The following is an 18,084-nucleotide window of genomic DNA, read 5'->3' as shown; positions in this document are numbered from 1 at the left end:
ATTCGGTCTCAGGGTGGATGTCGGTGTGGATTAGGGAGTCTTCTGAATTAAAAAACCTTTCTAATGGAGCACAGGTTTATTTATTGCATGTGAACTTCGCCAGAAACTTGGGCCAGGCTGGCAAAGGGCTCCCGGAGCGAGGGTCTGCATGTGTCCATTGCAGGTCAGTGGTGCCCCCGCCTGCATCTGGGGAGCTCGGAAGTTGTTTCACAGCCTTTTAAATATCCCCCGTTGCAGTCTTGTTTGCAATTAATTTGTACTATCTGTAAAGAAGGGGTTTGCCCAGTAAAGGTAAACTCCGGCACCCTGACCCACCCTAATGAGTTTTGCCTGTGTAAACCCTATTAACTGTGGCTGTTGCTTTTTAACTGTCCTTAAATTTCTTGTATGTGCACTGCCCCAGGGTTTCTGTTTCCGTTGGGGCTGTATTCGCACCCCAACCCCCAAAAGTCTCACCAATCTGCAGCTGCACTCACCCACCCCCCTGTCTGGTATTAGTACTATGAATGAAATGAAGGTCAGAAAAATGGTCTCGTTGGCCTAGACCAGGAGCCACGGGCATGTGAGGAAAACAGGAGTGGAAACCCAATGGTTTTTCTCAAGAGGGCCAGGAACTTCCAGGTCAAGAGAAGAGAGACTTTAGATTGTCGTGGGGTCATCTCCATGTAAGGAAGGACTCCAGCAGCGCTGTGCACAGCTGGGACAACTGCTCTGGGTGTGGAGAGGATTCAGTCTCCTGGTGAATGTGGTGTCAGCAGTCTTAGTGCCTCGGACACAAAGCGTGGTCCTCAGACAAGCATCCCTCAGGAGCTCGTTAGAAATGGAGCATCTCAGGCCCCACCCCAGACCTGTTGCCCCAGAATCTGCATTTAATGAGATCCCAGGCTAATTCCTGTGAACAGAGGCACTGCTTCAGGACAGGGTTGCATTAGAATCACCTGGAGTAGAATTTTTGAATACTTAGGACAGGCCTTTATCTTGCAGCCGGAGCTGAGAAGCCACTAGCCTGGAACATTTAAGAACCATTTCTACACCTAATACTCTGGTTCTCTCCCCTCTCCCTCCCCTCCCCTCCCCTCCCGCTTCTTTTCCAAGTTCATGCAGGTGTGCGTACCTGCACATGAGAGTAAGAAGATGGCATTGACATGGCGTAATGTCTACTGGTTGCCTCTGTCAGGGCTTAATGAGAGAACAGGCAAGCTTCCCTGAGAGCCTTGGGGCAGGGGCCAGAATCTCCTGCTTCCTGCTGCTGTATCCCCTGAGAATCCAATTTTGCCAGGAGAAAGGAGAAAAGCTAAACTTGGTGGGCTGGGTAACCAGGTCTGCCCGAGGGCTCCCCATCCCAGCGATTTGGTCCCTGGTCCCTGCAGGACTCTCCTAGGAGCTGGGGTTTCCTTTCAGGCCTGAACTCAGTCATCACAAGGCCAGCACATTCAGATCCGGACTGAGTGGGGGTAGCTCCCAGTTAGGACCTTGTTATAGGAGCACAGCCAACCCTCAGGAGCCCCACCGCATGTGGGCAGTGATTACTGTGCAGTGATTGACTGGGCCTGGGGCCCGGAGCCTTTGTCTGAGCCCTTGTCTGAGCCCCTTGCATCCCTCCCCGGAGGCCATTGTCTGGGTTGGAGGGTGTTAATCCACAGCCCCTGAGAAGCTGCCTGGCAAATGGAAGGTTAATGCGCAAACAGCAGGGAGCGTTGTCAGTGTGTGTGAAGCTGGACACCAAGTGGAAGGGAAATAGTTAAACCTCCTGTTCACGGTCCCAGAGAGGAGGGAGGGGTAGGCTCAGGAGCAGGCCCGGGCCTTGTGCTAATCTGGCTGGAATGTAACCAGTTCGGGCAGTTTCTGGCTTAGACGTGCCTCCACCTCTCAGGGGCTGGCGTCCCCCCCCAGTCCCCTCTACCTTGTGTAGGCCCAGCAGCCCAGGCCCCCGGGGGCCGCTCTTTGTTTGCAGCAGCCAAGCTTCAGAGGGGTCCTGGTTAGACTGCTTTAAGACAGGAGGATGGGGAGAGGTCCCTGCGGCCCTCACCGCCCCCTGACACCGCAGGAAGGAGCTCGGGAAGGCAGCTGTGCTCTCCTCAGTGGGGGAATCACAGGCTCTCTGTTGCAGGAATTGCATGGGGGGTGGGGTGGGCAGAAGAGAATGTTGTCGGAGAAAGACCCCAAACCTGTTTGGCCGGGCTGCTTTGCTGCCTGAAGGCCTGGGAATGCTGAGGGGGAAGCCCCTGCTTCCGGACACACTGAATTATAACAGTGGGGCCTTGTGTGTGGAGGGGAATGCTGTGAGGCGGTGGCCAGAGGGGGGTCAGCTTACGTGTGGTGTGGAAATGCTTTACAAGGAGAATGTGTTCCTGTGCTCACTTCTGCAATTTACAATCAATTTTTTTTTTAAATTGCGGACTTGGGCAAATCACCTAACCTCGCACCCACCCCCCCCCCAATTTCCTCATCTTTATTTATTTATTTATTTTACAGATTTTTTTTTTTTTTTTTTGATGTGGACCAGTTTTAAAGTCTTCATTGAGTTTGTTACAATATTACTTCTGTTTTTGGGGGTTTTTTAAAAACATTTATTTATTTTTGGCTGCGTTGGGTCTTCGTTGCTGCGTGTGGGCTTTCTCTAGTTGCGGTGAGCGGGGCCTACTCCTCGTTGCGGTGGTGGGCTTCTCATTGCAGTGGCTTCTCTTGTTGCGGAGCACGGGCTCTGTAGTTGTGGCTCGCGGGCTCTAGAGCGCAGGCTCAGTAGTTGTGGCGCACGGGCTTAGTTGCTCCGCCGCATGTGGGATCTTCCTGGACCAGGGCTCGAACCCATGTCCCCTGCACTGGCAGGCGGATTCTTAACCACTGCGCCACCAGGGAAGCCCTTGCTTCTGTTTTATGTTTTTGTTTTTTGGCCGCGAGGCATGTGGGATCTTAGCTCCCCGACCAGGCATCGAACCCGCACCCCCTGCATTGGGCGGCAAAGTCTTAACCACTGGACCGCCAGGGAAGTCCCTACAATCAACTTGTAAAACATTCTCTATCTTTGTCTGGGTGGTGCTTACATAATATTGTACATATTAAAAATACATCGAGCTACACACAGGTTTCAGGCACTTCCCTATATAAAATGTATACCTCCGTTTAAAAAGCTTTTAAAGATCAATTTTGAAAAAAGAAAGAAAGACAGAAATCCTCCTTCCCAACCTGCAAGGCTTTGTCTGGCTGGCACAGCTGCAGGGAAGGTGGGGACAAGGGTTCTGGGCCCAGCGCGTGGGCATGCAAGCACCCGGAGCGCTGTGGATGTCTGAGCTCCCACACCGACGTTTGCAGACAGAATGAAGTTGCACAGCAGCTGGATTCTGGGGCTTCCCCACCGCAGCCCGCCACTTTGCTCTCGGGATTTGGAGAAAACATCAAAGCAGCAATTTGAGGAAGAACTCCCAGGGGCCTGCTTGGACTGAGTCACCTTCCCAGCTCACAGAGGGCCACGGAGATGGCTCTGGACAGGACATGCCTGCTGGACGGCCCTGGCCACCTGCTGGCCCCAGGTGGCTTCCCCCCACCCCTGGGGAGCCTGTGCCCAGTGCACAGAGGGGATGATGGTCCAGCAGGCAGAACCCTAGATTCTTCTTCTGCACTGCCCACCGGCAGATCCACACTGGGAGGATTCATCCATAATGAATTTCATGGTTCCTTCTGTCTCTGATTCCATGATTCAGGATCGGGAAATGATTTTCCTCTGTATTTTTAGGCCACGAGACTCAGTCTAACATTCGAATCTTGGCTCTGCCACCCCTAGCTGTGTGGCCTTGGTAAAATTAAAATCTCTCTAATCTCAGCCTCCTCATATGTGAAAAGGGAATAAAAACAATACTGAACTTGTAGGCTTGCGAGAGGATTAGGTGAAAACCAATGTTGTTGTATTCATTATCTGGGATAAAAGTTAGCCTCTAGCATCATTGTAACCAAAACCACAGGACACTGTGCCTCATCGTCCCGCAAATCAAATTCTTCCCCGTATTCGGTGTCACCCTTAGGCTGAGCAGGAGGGGCCCCTGCCTTGGGCCCCCGCTGTAGGGGGCCCATTCTGCCACCAGCGCCCCCTGTCTTCCCCACGGTGTAGAGCATCCGTGGGCCCAGGAACTAGGGGGTGATCTGAGTCCAGGGCCTGCTCCAGTCTCTTCCTCAGGTCCCTCCTCCTGGGTGTGCCCTGAGTATGGTGTGCACACCCCTACACTGGGGGGGCCAGCGGACTGCTTGCTTGCCTGGGGCTGAGGTGTCTGGGTGTTCCCCTGTGTGGTCCTGAAACCTTATGGTACAGGATGGAACTGGGGGTAGAAGAGAAAGGAGGGGCCCTGGGTCAGGCTCCTCCACCACCACATTCTGGTCCAGAACTCAGAAGTCTAGGAATTCTAAATTTGAACCTAGCCTTTTCGTAACAATTAGGAAGGCATATTTGTCAAGGCAGGAGGATAGGATATACTTAACAGTTTGTTAGCTTGAGTTTTAAGTTTTAAATATGTCAGCACATGGGCTTTCCTCTACACTCTTGTCATGGGCCCCGCAGATCTTAGGGGTGGGCCTTCCTGGGTGCCCCCTTTTCCCCAGTCACAGCCACTGACCTCTGAGGCCCCCTCCATAGTTGTCTTTAAGAAAACATTGGGGGCTTCCCTGGTGGCGCAGTGGTTGAGAATCTGCCTGCCAATGCAGGGGACACGGGTTCGAGCCCTGGTCTGGGAAGATCCCACATGCCGCGGAGCACCTAGGCCCGTGAGCCACAACTACTGAGCCTGCGCCTCTGGAGCCTGTGCTCCGCAACAAGAGAGGCCACGACAGTGAGGGGCCCGCGCACCGAGATGAAGAGTGGCCCCCGCTTGCCGCAACTAGAGAAAGCCCTCACACAGAAACGAAGACCCAACACAGCCATAAATAAATAAATAAACCCAAAAAGTTAAAGGAAAAAAAAAAAAAGAAAACATTGTCCCAGATCCTTTCCATTCAGAACCTTTGCATATTTATTAATACACTAGTTCTGGAATAGAGCCCCCGCTCTGTGTAGATTGTCCAAGTGGCAACCCAGACTCTCCATTCTTCAAAGTCTAGGTCAAATCCCACCTCTTTGCCTGCACTACCTACTCACATGTATCACTCAGGGCACAAGGCCTGTCTTCCCTATTGGGCTGAGGCCATCCCAAGCCACAGTCTTTCTGTCCCCGTGTCACCGCACAGAGCGCTTGAGCCCGGTAGGTGCACAGCAAGTATTTGTGGAATGAGAGGTGAGCTCGTTGCAGACTAATTACTAATGTTCTGTGGACCTGTGTTGATTTTCTCAAACTGCTGTGTCAGTAAGCTCCTCCCACCCCATGTAAACATATTCAGACCCTAAAGAAAATCAGGCAACCAGCCTTTAACAAGCCCAATCAACCCAATCCTCGTTTTTATTATCTTTCGGGTGGGTTTGCTTGGGAATTTGTATCTGTAGAAAATCTTAGCGTTCGCTGCTGTAAGGCAAATTTTTTGCATTCATTTATTCTGTCAGTGGTTTGGCTCTATAAAGCAGAGGGCCAGCCTGAGGGAGAATTGTGAAAGAATCCGAGTTTGTCTTTGGTGGTAGGAATTAAACAGCTTCTCCAGGCCTTGCCCTCAAACTTCAGCCCAGTTTACTATTGAAAATTGTGTCTCAAGGGGTAAGGAGAGCCGTGGGATAATGGAGCCTGAAAATTTTTGAGATATAGCCATTTCGTTGTCTTTTTTTCCTCGGAGAATAGTCTTTTGGGAAAAACTTGGATGGAGACCTTTAGAACCACACAATTTTTTAAGTTGAATTCAAGCCTCAAGTCATGGCTTGATTCATTTTTTTCTGAACAATGGACAATAAATGCTGGTGGAGAGCTGTGAAATGCCGGGAAAAGAAGGGAGGGCGGGTTGGCTGGGTGTTCCTGGGCATAGGCCAGGTCACCAGACATTGTGCACGTGTGAGGGAGGGGCTTCAGAGAGGGATGGTGCCCCCCCCAGCCGACCTTCCAGGGCCTGCCCCAAACTACAGGATTATCTGGCTTCTCCATTTCCTGGACTGCACATTGAAGCACCTGGAACTAAGACATCCCCAGGAATCCCCTGGCGGTCCAGTGGTTAGGACTCCGCGCTCTCACTGCCGAGGACCTAGATTCGACCCCAGGTCGGGGAACTCAGATCCCACATGGCCGTGCAGCCAAAAAAAAAAAGACGTCCCTGGAGACAAGCCTTGCAAACTCACCCTTATTTATTAAGGCAAACACTGCTCTGTCCACAGTGTCACAGTAACATCAACAAGAAGAAACGATGCTGGTGGCTAATGGCTATTGAGTGCTTACAAGGCACTAGCGCTTGACGCGCATTCCCTCACTTAATCCTCAGTGTAGCTGTGTGCAGTAGACAGTGTTGCCAGCCTTGTTTTACAGGTAGGGAGGCCAGAATTTAAACTGAAGAAGAGATGTCCATGTTTCTGATTCATCATTTAAAGTAACATTGTATGTGACGGGCCTGGCCATTTGTCAACACCTGTTGAAAGACGTTTCAGTGGTCATTTGACAAAAGATGTGTTGAATATCATGCTGTGACCTGTACCATAGTTAGAGGTACATCTAAGTGGTGAAACCCCGAAGTAGCAGTCCTCAACTCTAGGATGTAGAAGTAGTTCTGTTGGGATTTGGGGGTTGCGTTACAATTAGTAAGCATTTGCTCACCCTCGATCATCGTATCTTCTTGTGACAAGCCCTATATACGTCTTCTGAGTTCCTTCTTGCCAATAACCTTTCTGCCATTTCTAATTAGTATCATTGTAGTTTATAGTACTGGGTAGTTGACTGTGTACTCAAGAGCATTGTTATAGTTCTTGACTACTTAAGGGATTATTGCTGGTGTGTGTGTATTTGTGTGGGGGGGTGTATTCCAAAGCCAAAGCTGTAAAATTTACTTTTAATAATATTAGTAGAATTATTTAATCCCCTCAAACCCGCCATAAAAGTTAACTAGAATACCTGAAGGCCCACAAGCCTGTATATGAAGGTATTTGGTTTCTACTGAGACGCATCACACAGGCCAGACCTCTGGATTCCCGCTCCTGTGGCCACTCTCTATGCAGGCGTTAAAGGGAAGGACGTTTTCAGTGGGTTTGGGATTATGAAGCACGTGAGCTCGGGCCCATGGACACCTCCCTGCCCGCGTGGAGAGGACGTTGTGAAGTGGGCGCCATCTCTGATTCCACCAGCACCCACGTGTCTTGACAGAGTTTGTAAGGACAGGAAGATAGGCATTAGCTGTGACCAAAAGCCAACCTAAGCGATCAGGGCAAGTAGAAGTAGGTGTTGTCGAAGCTACAAAGAATATGCTGTGAGCTCGGGGCCTCCTCTCGGGAGGAAATCTCTCGGTTCCCTGGAGCCTCTGACAATCCAAGTGGAGTAAGGGAGAAAGTGGTCTGCAGGCCTCAGGGACGTGACTCGGAAGAAACTGTGCCTCGAGTGCCCAGTACAGATGTGGGTCGTTCAGGCACTTTCATCGAGGACTTGTTAGAGATCCAGGTTTGAAGACTCCCGGAGAGAGTATTGCCAAAAGAGAATGAGAATAAACTGCAGAAGAACGAGCCATTATACACATGGGGGTACCCGGCAACCTTAGGGTCTCTTGGGAACCCCGAAAGCAATTCGAGAGCAAGGGTAAGGGTTGTGGTCCCTGGAGCCGATGCCTAATACTGCCTTCTAGCAGGTTCCCTTGGGATTATGACTCAGGGACCGAGGGAGTATTACTCCTGAGGGTGGGGAACTGGAGAATAATGCTAGGTATTTGTTACTGCTGTGGCTTCAACTATACCCTGTCCTCACCCCAAACTTGGAATTCCAGAAATAACAGGAGGCCACTAGCAGGCCTGTCTGCCCTGTAACAAGGGTCTCAGTTGCTCTGTCTCATGTACCTTGTGACGGCTACACATCCTCTGGATGCAGCTGGGGGGAGCCGAGGTCCCTCAGGGGTGCCTTGGTCCAGCCCCTGGCAAAGCATGGCAGGGTTTTGCCAAAAGCACGGGGGCCTGACAGTGAAGCACTCGGAGAACAGAGTAAGGCGAGGTGGCTAGAGCATGGGTGGAGGTTGTTGCTGGAGGTCTGGGGCAGGTGGCTGGCAGTGGGAAGGGGGGGCTAGGGTCTTGATGCCCATTGAGCAGGCAGGTTTTATTCTGCAAACAACACAGAGCCGCCAGAGCTCTCGGCAAGGCAGTGAGGCGAACAGTAGCATGACGGATGGGCTGGCCCGAGGAAGGGCTACAGGCAGGAGGAGGTCAGTTGGGAGTCTTTGCAGAGGTCCAGGGCAGTGAGGAGGAGAACAGAGGAAAGGGAATGATTTGAGAGACAGTCCAGAGTTAGAAGGACAGGACTTGGTCCTCCGTCAGATGTAAGGATGAGGGAAGGAGAAAAGACTGTCCCCAGGTTTGTAAAGTAGTCAGTGACCTTGCGTCCTGGTTCATATCTGTTGTCTGATGTGTTAGGGTTCTCCAGAGAAACAGAACCAATAGGGTGTGTGTGTGTGTGTGTGTGTGTGTGTGTGTGTGTGTGTGTGTGTGTGTGTGTGTGTGTGTGTGTGTGTGTGTGTGTGTGTCTACGCAAGTATAGAGGCTGGCAAGTCCCAAGAACTGCAGGGTGAATCAACAGACTGGAGACCTAGGAGAGTCGATGGTTTAATTTCAGTCTAAGACCAAAGACCTGAGACCCAGGAGTGCCAATGATGTAGTTTCCATCTGAAGGCTGACAGGCTCAACGCCCAGGTAGAGCTGATGTTTCTGTTTGAGTACAAAGGCAGAAAAAAAAAAGCTGATGTCCCAGTTCAAAGGTCATCAGGCAGGAAACATTCTCTCTCCTTCAGGAGAAGGTCAGCCTTTTTGTTCTACTCAAGCCTTTAACTGATTGGACGGGGGCCCACCTACCTTACAGAGGGTGATCTGCTTCACTCAATCTACCGATTCAAATGTAATCATCTCACCCCAAAACACCCTCACAGAAACGCACAGGATAATGCTGACCGAATATCTGGGCACTCCGTGGTCCGGTCAAGTTGACCTCTAAACTAACCATCACACCTGGTATAATTGTTAAAATGTTCCCCTTTGCTTTAAGAAGAGCTCTGGTTTGTAGGAGGTTAGGAAACTGGATCAGGGCTGGGTTTCGCTGAGTCTGTGTGGGATCGAGCTGCCTGTGTCAAGGTGCAGAGGAAGCTGTTGGGAATGAGAAGTGAGGTTACGGGCAGCCACAGGGCGTGCCCACCACTGGGTCCTGACCGGGGTGGACGGGCTTACGCAGGGAGGAGGATTGAGAACACAGCCTTCGAGGGGTGGACCCGACACCAAGGAGTAGTGGGAGGGGAAGTGGAGAACCAGCCGAAAGGGGGGTCCCAGAAGCTGAGGGCCTTCTTTGGGAGGAGAGCTGGAAGATGACATTGAATTTGTAGTTAGAGGGTCAGCAGTAACCTTCCAGGAACAGTGTCAGTGACATGGAAGCCAGATGGCAGTGGGATGAGGCTTTGGGAGTGGAAGGGACAACGTGGGGTGTTTTGGGGTTTTTATAAAAAGCCTATTATATATATACAATTTTTTCTTTTTTGGCCATGTCCCACGGCTTGTGGGATCTTAGTTCCCCAACCAGGGATTGAACCTGGGCCCATGGCAGTGAAAGCGCCAAGTCCTAACCACTGGACTGCCAGGGAATTCCCCCAAAGACTATAATATAAGGGAGAGATGGCAGCAGCACAGGGGCCCACCCAATCGTGGGACGCTGGCCAACTGCTCTGATTTTCCTTCTTTGGGGAGGAAAATGGAAATTGAGAAGGAAGAAATTAATGACCCATTCAAACCATGACTTTGAGTTTAATTCAGCATGTATTTGAGTATCCCTGGCCTCAAGGAATTAATAAGTAGTGTGGGACATCTACGAATGTAACATAGAAAATAAAGGTGGATCAAATAGAGAATTTGGCCGGTGACTTACCAAAAGCGTTCAGATGAGCCGCACTTAGCCAGTCTGGCTCTGTGTGCATCACGGATCCCGGGACATGGAGATGGAATTCTCACTCATTTCAGGGATCACCTTTCAGAGTCAGTGGATGGGAACCAGGGCCTCAGGAAGGAAGTGGCAGAAATGTGGAATCTTGGGCTCGTCAGATGCGGGCCCTGAACAAGGCCTGATCACCTCCCAGCCCCGCTCCCCAAACAGCTGCCTATGAAAGTTCAGTTCCGCAAGCAGCCTCATGCCCAGGCTAGAGTAGGTGTGCTCCTGGGTCACTTGGGAAATGACATGAGATTCAAGAAATATTTTTAGGACTTCCGTGCTCTGAAATGTATCCCCCTTCCCCAACCTAACTAGCCTAGCCCAGATGCTTGAAATTCCATAAAGACCAAGCCCTCGATTTGGTTGGAGAGGTCGGGGAATGCGCTGCGGCCCCTCTCCCAACCCAGAAATAAGGCATGTCTTGTGCTGACGCCAGTAGGAATGTTAAAGGGATACTGGTTGTGATGGTGAATTTGCCCAGTGACATTAGCAGGAATCATGGTGCAGGCATTTCCTTTCTAACTTCCTGATGGTTAATTTGTGAGACCCTGCAAAGGATGCTTTCAGGTTGTGGATTCTCCATATTTCCTGGACACTTCCACTTTGAACTTTATCCATATAATGGTTTCTCTGTAATAAAGATAGTGTTCTGAGTAAGCATTTAGGCAGGGGCGAGACATGGGACCTGGCATACAATAAGAAACACTTAAAAATGTTTAAAGGGTAAGTGGGTGAATGCTTGCTCTGGGGGATAAGAAGAGTGTCAAAGGGACAGGATCAGATCCATGGAGGTCATCTTTGAACGAGAAGCCCAGTGGGTAGAAACGGTGGAAAGTTCTTAGGGGGAAGGGGTTGTTAGCAGCTGAAGAAAACTCTTGAGTGCACTTTAGCATCACCTGGGGAGCTTTAAAAAAGAAATAAGGATACTCTAGTCCTACCCTAGAACATGATAGGGACGGGAGACAGGAATCAATGTTTTCAAGCTCCTCCAGGCAGGTCCCAGGGAGGTCTGAGCTCCTGTAGACTGGGTTATCTCCACAGCCCTTCCCCTCTGGTCGAAATGGTACGCAAACTTGCCCCCTTTGGGGCACCCATCTGTGTTCAGTTGGGAAAGGAAAACAGCTGGAGTAGCGTGTCAAAGGGCACTGCCTGTGGAGTGGGGCTGAGTGCAGCTGGTGGTCACTGCTGGCCCAGCGCATCTTGCCCAGAGACAAGTAGAGATTCTCGAGGGGCTGATATCACCCCTTTTCAGGCCCTAGTGGCGACGGTGGGGGAGAGTTGTCAGTGGCAGGACACACCACTCGAGGAAAAATAGCCCTTAGAAATTCAGAAATGAGAGACTGGAGATTTGAATATAGACTTTACTGATTTTTTTTTTTCCCCCAATCAGTTTTATCTGTCTTTAAAACTTCTAATTAAAAAGCGATTCCCATTGCCTATATTTGTTTTTATACTTTAAAAGCAATATATGTGTAGCCAAAAGAAGAAAATTAAAACACCCATAATCTTGTCATCCAGAGATAAGTTCAGTTCACCTCCTGATGTGTATCCTTCCAGACCTCTCTTCTAAACATATATGAAGGGCTTCCCTGGTGGCGCAGTGGTTGAGAATCTGCCTGCTAATGCAGGGGACACAGGTTCGAGCCCTGGTCTGGGAAGATCCCACATGCCGCGGAGCAGCTGGGCCCGTGAGCCACAACTACTGAGCCTGCGCGGCTGGAGCCTGTGCTCCGCAACAAGAGAGGCCACGATAGTGAGAGGCCCGCGATGAAGAGTGGCCCCCGCTTGCTGCAACTAGAGAAAGCCCTCGCACAGAAACGAAGACCCAACACAGCCAAAAATAAAAAATAAATAAATAAATAGTTAATTAATTAAAAAATATATATATATATGAAGACATTTTTTCAAAAGTGGGATGCTATACATGTTTGGTATCCTGCTTTTTCATTTTAACAGTATACACACTTTTCCACGTCTATAAATATTCACCTACTTCATAAGTTAGGATATCATATTCGTAGCGTAAGGTACTGAATAGCTTTCAGCTGTAATAAACAGCTCTTCAGTGAGCATTCTTGAGCTATATTTTGCTCACATCCTTAATTATTTCCTTAGGATACATTCCTAGGGGTGGTAAGCCTTTGGAAGACTTGATACCTACCTGCAAATTGCACAAGAAAGCTTTACTAATTTACTTTCCCACCAACAGGGTATGAAAAAGTGCCCATGGTAACTAAAGAAGGGGAAAGCCTTAGCCAATATGACAGACTGAAAGTATTTAACTCATTACTGAGTTCATAACTTCTTTACCTCAAATTCTGCATACAAATGGAAGTGGAGCCCAGAGATTTCCCTTAACTGTTTGGGTAAGTACCCAGACCAAAGGATCTTTACTGCCTCTGGGATTTCTGAGGCCTTTCCCTGATGTGGTTTTCAGTACACATGGCATCTATCCTGATCCAAAGTCTTTGTTCAGGCTAGTCCTTGGCCTGGCCTGCTCCCCGTGTGTGCATGGGAACCACCAGGGGGCAGTGTGGAGCTATGGCCACACTCAAAAACGCTTCTGGATTCTCCAAAACAAAATCTTGAATAATACAATCATTCCTTTGTTGTGTGTTATATGACTTCTGCTGTTGGCATTCATAATATTGCTTTGTTTAGAGCAATATTTCATCCCCTTCCAATTATTTTTATATTTTCCCCTATAAGTTATATGTTGGTTGAAAAAAATAACCTGATCCACACTAGCTCTTCGGCAACCGGGGGCCAGGATGCCTAGGTTGTTCTAATCCCAGCTCTGCCAGGGGCCTGAGTGCCCTTACCTGAGAAATGCCAGGATGGACTGGAGGAGAGGTGTGGTTTATTTCTCTTCCAACACTAGTATAATGAAAGGGTTAAGAGTGTGGCCTTTGGGATGAACAGGGCTTGGGCAAGTTACTTAACCTCTCTGTTCTACTCCTCTGTTAAATGGGGACAATAATAGCATCAATTTATAAGGCTACGGGACTTCCCTGGCAGTCTAGCAGTTAAGACTCCGTGCTTCCATTGCATGGGGCATGGGTTCGATCCCTGGTCGGGGAACTAAGATCCCACATGCCACATGGCGCAGAAAAAAAAAAAAAATTTATAAGGCTATGAGGGTTAAATGAAATAACACATGGAAATACAATAGTTTGGTACAGTGCTTGATACAAGGTAACTGATCAGTAAATGTTATTTTTTTATTATTAAATTTATTTATTTATTTATTTTTGGCTGCCTTGGGTCTTCGTTGCTGCAGGCGGGCTTTCTCTAGTTGCGGCGAGCAGGGGCTACTCTTCGTTGCAGTGCGTGGGCTTATTGCAGTGGCTTCTCTTGTTGCAGAGCATGGGCTCTAGGCGCGTGGGCTCAGTAGTTGTGGCTCGTGGGCTCTAGAGCGCAGGCTCAGTAGTTGTGGCGCACGGGCTTCGTTGCTCCGCGGCATATGGGATCTTCCCGGACCAGGGCTCGAACCTGTGTCCCCTGCCTGCATTGGCAGGCGGATTTTTAACCACTGCGCCACCAGGGAAGTCCCAGTAAATGTTATCTTTAAAGACATCTGTTTACTCTTCTATGCAGACAGTTGGCTATCCTTGGCTTTTGCACCTACTTACCTGCTTACCTAAATGGTAATACCAGACAGAACATGAATTCCAGAAATGCTGTGTTCCACAGCAGTGCTGGGCAGCACAAGCCTGGTGTCATCATCCCCCACCACCAGCCCTACAGAAGATATACCACGTTATTTGTTGTGGTCAATACATAAACTATATGGTGAAATGTTAAAATAGTTGGAAGCAGATATGATATCAGTGAATTTTTTTTATTTGATCAGTCTTATTGTATTAAGTAAATGGAGTCTTTATCGGCTGTTAGACCACCCACTACCAGTAGATGGTCCCACTGGCTCTATCCACTGCCTGCCCAGAAGGCTGTGGTTATCACTGCTCTTGCCCTGGGCCAGCAAGGGTAGGGTCTCTGGTAATGACCGCAGGAGCATAGCCACTGATTGCCTTTGACCTTTAGATGCATTTCCACCTAGAACTGGCTGGGAAGCAACACCTAGAGGGTAGAAGCACTTGTGTCTCTGATTCTGTTGACTCTGAAACACCCTGCCGTAGTCATCAAGCAGCTCTCAGATGATGTGCTATGCCAAGGGCTGTGGCAACCCAAGGCACGAGTAAGTGGTTCCTGAGCCCAAGAATCTCCAGGGGAGATGAGGGGGGATCCGCGAGCCTGGCTATGAGCAGGGAAGTCAGTGGGGCAGCAGGATGTGTGCATGACTTGCAGGAGGAACTAGGAAGCCATTGCAAGGTCAGGGGTGGTAGAGATGAAAAAAATACTGGGGCAGCCCATGGACAGGACTTAGCCAGCGGTGAGGGAGAGGGTGGAGGGAAAGATTTCTGAGGTTTTGACCTGGGAGTGCACAAGAGGATGGTGGGTCTGGGTGAGAAGCATTTGGGAAGAAAATAGTGGTGTGTCTTGGGACATGCTGACTTTGGGGTTATGTCTGCAGACCTCTCCCAGTTCCTAGGGATGTCACCTGTAATTTGCTGTAGCCTCTGGATGACCATACTAAACACGTGAGTCTACAACAGCGTTCCTCAAATGTCCCTTATGTACATAATCTTTGCCACATAGCACCTATGGCATCTACTTAACATTTTTCTTTGAATTGACTCACTTTATTTCTACTTTTTAAAATGGAACTTTATTGAAAGCAACAGTGTCCAAGAAAGCAGTTTTCCATATATATATGTACACACACACACATATATTATATGCTAATGCCTACTAAAGTATTCATTTTAATACTAAAAATAGGAGATGGTATTTAATAGAATTGAGATGGGAATTGGGAGTGAGGTGCAGTACCCTTTCATGAAGTGAGGAGGGGACTTCCCTGGTGGTCCAGTGGTTAAAACTCCACGCTTCCACTGCAGGGGGCACAGGTTCGATCCCTGGTCAGGGAAGTAAGATCCTGCATGCCACATGGAGTGGCCAAAAAGAAAAAAATTAAAAATAAATTTAAAAATTAAATAAATAAATTTTTTAAAATGAAGTGAGGAGGAGGAGGCATGAGCTTGGTGTGATAATGCATATAAAGTATCAACATACAATGTACCCACCATAAACATTACTTTCTTAGCCCTTCCACTATCCTATCCTAATTTCCTGCAGCCTCGCTTCCATATGAATGTAGAATCTTTTTTGGTTCCCTCTGCGTGACTAACCCACTCGTGCACAGAAATTTGCATACACAGCAGCATCGGATGCAGGAACCTGGACTTTGGACTCCGTTATCAGGAGTGACAGCCCTGTGTAGAGATGGCTAGTGTGGCCTTATTCTCAGCATCCTGTCTCGCCGGTGGGATCCAAGATCTCTCCCAGAACTGCCCACCTATTGAGGGACCTCGTCAGACATTTCCCATTTCCTGGTGCCCAGGAGTTGTTGACTTTGGCCACTGCTGGGCCTGCGGGAGCCACGGAGAAGGCTTCTGGAGAGAGGCCCTCGGAGCTCCATGCACTGGGAGGCAGCTCCGGGCCTCCTGGCTGTTCTTTTGTGTTGTGTGCTTTACTGGCCCCAGATAAGTGCTTCCTGTTCCCCATTGATTATCCACAGATCCTGCTTCCTTTCTCCTCAATACCTGGGATGCCTTCCAGCTTCTCCTCCCACAGGGGAAATCCATAAACTTCAGAATTCCCAGGCCTGCTTTTGGTCAATGGGCTTTGCAGTCATTACAGGTTTTGCTATCCAGTCACATTCTCCATGACTCCTTCCCCTCTGTCTAGGAACTTAGTTCCTCACGTGCCAGCCAGGAGGGAAATGTTCCTGAGGCCTGGTCTCACCTCTCCTTTTCGCCAGCCGGAATATCTGTATCTACTTCAGGCTTAAATCAGAATAAATAGCCTACACCTCACACATCAATTTTAACCAACTATTAGTTGCTGCCTGGTGCACTGGGTTGAGAATTCTGAGGTCTTAACCCAACATTAATTGGGAGAAGTCCCATGATCTATTAGCAATGTCTGCCATGGGTCCACCAGGGGAGTGTGGCAGCACCCATGCCCGGTATTTGCTATCCCAAGATTCCAGGATGAAATTGAAGCTTCTAGAAGACAGAGAGCATGCCCTCGTACCCTCTGAGTCATACCATAAAAGTCCAAAGCCCCATATTCCCGTGCCAACTGGACCATCAACTAGTTCATGACCCTTGTGTAAATCCGAGAGCTTCCGGCAGGCTCAGTTGCCCCATCTTTAAAATGAGCATGATAATATCTGCTTTATCCATATTTAGGGGTCAGTAAGATCAAATGAGGTAATCAAAGTGCTTTCAAAAGTAAATGACTACAGGCACTTCCCTGGTGGTCCAGTGGGTAAGACTCTGCATTCTCAGTGCAGGGGGCCCGGGTTCGACCCCTGCTCGGGAAACTAGATCCCACGTGCCACAACTAAGAGTCCGCATGCCCCAACTAAGAAGTCTGCATGCTGTAACTAAGACCCAGTGTAGCCATAATTAATTAATTTTTTTTTTTAAAGAAAGTAAATGACTACAGAAGTGTATTCTCCCTGTGTGACCCAGCTCAGATGCCACCTCCTTTGTGAAGTCTTCCGGTCTTTCCGCGAGACTCCTGCCCACTGCAATCCCTCTCTTCTCTGAACCTGTCATCTGCTGACTTATATTCTAGTTGTTTATATGGCTTTTAAAAAATCTCCCCTGTGGCATATCATGCACATAAACCGCCACCTGATAGAGGAGGTACCCATTAAACATTTATGGAGTGTTCTGTACAGAGCTTTCACTGCCTCTTGGTCAGTTTTATAAGTCTAAGTAGGCAGTTCTGTAAGAATGGGAAGCCACCTGATAGCTTTAAATAGGGTAGTTTTATGTTTTAGAAAGATGTTTTTGGGAGCCAGTAAAGGGTGGATGGGAAGAGATGGGGAGAGAGACAGAAGCAGTGGTGACACTGTGGAAGAGGATTGGGACCCCTTAATCTCCATTCACCACTTCTTTGATATGTTCTTTGATAGGGACAACAGACGTTTTGTCAATCTGAGACCAAATGACCTGCAGCCCACCCCCACCCCCTTCGAACTGGGTTGCTCCCCCCAAGTGCCTCTGGGATGGTGTGGAGCAGACACTGAACAGGAGCCAGGAGACCAGCTGCAGGTGCTGCAGTGGCCCAGCTGTGAATAGGGAGGACCTGAATCCCTAGAATCTAGAAAGATGCCCACGATCCATGGAACTTGGTGGCCAACAGGAGGTAGGGGAGGCAGCTGAAGACATCAAGGTGGTAGATTTTGAGGTTTCTACTTGGGAAAACTGAAGGCACAGGTTGGGGGGATGAAAATAATTAACCTAGGGTTGCTGTTATTTTAATAGCTTTGCTTACTGTTGCGATAGTACGCTATACAGTCATTGTAAAAATTTCAAATGAATAAGAAAAGCGCAAAGAAGAAAGTAAGAGAATTGCCCCAAATGCTAAAACCCAGTGAGAACATCTTGGTCACTGTCCTTCCGGGTTCCGCCGTAACTGGCTTTTCTCACTGAAGAGTTGGTCCGAGACATTTATGCAGGTCAATAAATGCAGACCAACCAGAGGCCACACAAAACCTGGAACCACAGGAGCCAAGGCGGGAGAGGGCTTCCGGGCAGGAAATGTGTTTCCCCAGAGATGCCTATAGGATTTGGCAGGTAAAAGGCCAGTTGCCTTTATTTTCTTTCTCGAGTCATCAAGAGCCTTGCAGTCACAGAGACGGGTGGGACGGTGGTGGGAAGTGGAAGCAGCAGTGACTTCCTGGGCTCCCCTCTCCCTCCACTCGCGTCCATGCCCCAGGCACCGTGCCCTCGGCTCCTATCACATCTGCCCTTTTTCTGCCCGAGTGAAGGTCAAATGCAGTAGAGGCTGCACAGTCCTCTGTAACTATGAGGAACCCCAGCGACCCCTCTCACTCACTCTCACCCTTTCCCTGCCGCCCCCATAGACTGTAAGCCCTTTCGGCTACACATCTTTT

At 49.1% G+C, this 18,084-nt stretch overlaps 1 protein-coding gene and 1 long non-coding RNA gene across 2 annotated transcripts in view; both read left to right on the top strand.

Moving 5' to 3' along the window:
- TCF7L1 (transcription factor 7 like 1) overlaps positions 1-18,084 on the top strand; it is a 161,092-nt gene that overhangs the window by 106,542 nt on the left and 36,466 nt on the right. The gene's annotated exons all lie outside the window — the stretch shown is intronic.
- On the top strand, positions 14,610-16,858 carry LOC309612028. Its single transcript, XR_014234894.1, has 2 exons — positions 14,610-14,650; positions 16,609-16,858. It is a non-coding gene; the product is annotated as an uncharacterized lncRNA (long non-coding RNA).

The sequence above is a fragment of the Balaenoptera borealis genome (genome assembly GCF_965194805.1).
Source record: "Balaenoptera borealis genome assembly, chromosome: 15".
Classification (NCBI taxonomy): Eukaryota; Metazoa; Chordata; class Mammalia; order Artiodactyla; family Balaenopteridae; genus Balaenoptera; species Balaenoptera borealis.
The sequence above is the reverse complement of the archived record's forward strand: the minus strand, read 5'-3'. Positions and strand labels throughout refer to the sequence as shown.